Below are 2,606 nucleotides of genomic sequence, written 5' to 3'. Positions count from 1 at the left end.
AGCAGAGTCCTCCAATAAGTTAGTACTGAACATTATGAAGAAAAATCTTGAAGATGCCAAGGGACTGTGGCCGTAAATATTACCAGAAGTATTGTGGGCCTATCGAACAACGCCAAAGATGAGCACATGAGATACGCCCTACTCTTTAGTCTATGGGACCGATGCAGTAATATTAGTCAAGGTCGGAGAGCCCAGCCTAAGGTACTCCCATGAGAGCAGACCAGGGAACGACGAAAGCAGAAGGCAGGAGCTCGACGAAGTCGAAAAATAAAAAGACATGGCCTACAAAAGGATGATCGCCCAAAAACAACAAGCAGAACGCTATTATAACAAGAAGGCAAAGGTTAGGCCGCTAAAAGTCGGGGACTACGTGCTTTAAGCTAAAACACAAGCGAGCAAAGACCCACGGGAAGGCAAACTAGGAACCAATTGGGACGGCCCATACAAAATCACGGCAAAAAGCGAACAAAGGGTCATTCCAACTAGAAACAATGGAAGGAAAGATAATACCGAACAATTGGAACATTACCCACCTCAAGTACTTCAACTTTTAAGAGATAAAACATCCCCCAAGTCGTACTCTTTTTTCCCTCACTTGAGTTTTATCCCAATTGGGTTTTCTCAAGGAGGTTTTTAACGAGGCAACGAAGGGAACACTTCAAGTTGAAGTATGCAAAGACGGGACCGGAACGACTAGTTCATTGATCGACCTCTCAAGCACTCTCCAAGTCACCCAATGAAGGGACTAGATAGACCGGGACTGGAACGCCAGCCAACGCTCGAAAGTTTTGTAAATTTCTCCAAGTGTATGACCAAAGCAACAATGCTTGAAACTTATCGTTATTTATCCAAGTATATGACCAAAGCAATAATGCTTAAAGTTTATCGGCACATCTTTCTAAAGTTAGGTTATGTTCGACCTCTTTCGAATTAACACCTACTAGCTCTCGGCCGAAATCGAATCCAGGTTACGTTCGACCTTGTTCGAATTAACACCTACTGACCCTCGGTCGAAATCGAATCCAGGTTACGTTCGACCTTATTCGAACTAACACCTACTGTCCCTCAGCCAAAATCGAATTCAGGTTACTGAGCGGTGCCAACCCTGCACCACTATAGAGTGGCGAGAGCAGTCGATGCAGCTTTTACCCGAATAGGTCGGGATTGAATCCATAGGGAGATAGAAGTTGGAGTTGGTTTCCTACCCAAACTAGAAATGTGCAGTACTCTTAATTGCACTTCCAATCATAGTTGGTGTTTTGATTACTTCTAATATTATGCTAATAAGATGCTAAATTAATCTAAGAGTGAATTACTTGATAGGTTATCTACTTGGGTAAAGAGGCACTAGGGAAGTGACTTTCTCCTAGGTGGATATTTGACGGATTCTCAAGTCTAAGTCAAGATTGTTATGATAGGGATTACGATATAACCAATGCACAAAACGTCTCACTCTATACCTCTCGGTAGTTTGAGTGATTTTGCCCGAATTGACTTTCTCAAGACCAATTGGGTATTACAACTGAGCAAGCAATTGAGGTTCAAGTCGGGTATTATTATCTCTAGGTTTAACCCTTTAATTGGGGCTATCAATCTCTTGAATACGCCCCAATTCCTTGTTGGACCAATTTTTCTAGACTCAAGCTCTCTTTCTCAAGAAGAGCCCAAGTCATAAAGGCACAAATTAGTGTTTGCAACCACTAATACAACATGGAAAACATAAATTGGTCCAAATATTAAACACCCATAAACATTCAAGCCTAAAAACTCAAGACCCATCAAAAACTCACACTAGGGTTGAGCCACAACCCTAGATAATGGGTCTAGCTACTCATAATAAGGGAAGAAAACAAGAAATTAGATGAAGAAATAACCATAATAATTAACTACAAACTAAGATAATGAAGATTCAGCATAATAGTAGCCCAAAATTACTCAAAAAGGACTAAAAGAGTCGTTCACGTGCTCAGCCCAATGTCAGATTACAAAAGATGACCTAAAAATGTGAAAAGAAAGTATTTATACTAGGCTGAATTTTCTGGACAAAAGGTAGTGTGGTCCGCACAAAATGCATCGCAGACTGCACTGAGGCTTTTTGTCTTGGCTCTGCAGTCTCTGAAGTTGGCCACCGCGGACCGCATAAAATGCACCGCGGTCGTGGTGGCTTCAATGCGGTCCGCACAAAGTGACTTGAGGTCCGCGCTGGATTCAACACCTGTTTTCCACAACTCTCTGAATCTCATCTCCGCGGTCCGCACAAAATGGGTTGCGTCCGTGGTGAGGCTACTGCGGTCCGCATAAAATGCTTTGCGGCCGCAGTGCTTGAGTTATCAAAAACTGCACCTCTCTGAATCTCATCACTGCGGACCGCACAAAATGGGGTGCGGCCGCAGTGGATCTGTTTCAACTGTGCTTGGACTTGTCCTTGGTACTTATGCATGTTTCACTCCCTTTTGAGCTGGTTTTGACTAGTTGTCACCATTTTGACCAAACCCTGCAAACAAGTATGACATGTAAGCCTTTGGGACTATTTTGTATACATTTTTACTCAAAACACAAGTAGAAAGGAGTGTAAAATGAACTAGAATCCCTAGTTATCAACTCCC

The sequence above is a fragment of the Nicotiana attenuata genome, chromosome 10 (assembly GCF_001879085.1).
Source record: "Nicotiana attenuata strain UT chromosome 10, NIATTr2, whole genome shotgun sequence".
Taxonomy (NCBI): domain Eukaryota; kingdom Viridiplantae; phylum Streptophyta; class Magnoliopsida; order Solanales; family Solanaceae; genus Nicotiana; species Nicotiana attenuata.
The sequence above is the reverse complement of the archived record's forward strand: the minus strand, read 5'-3'. Positions refer to the sequence as shown.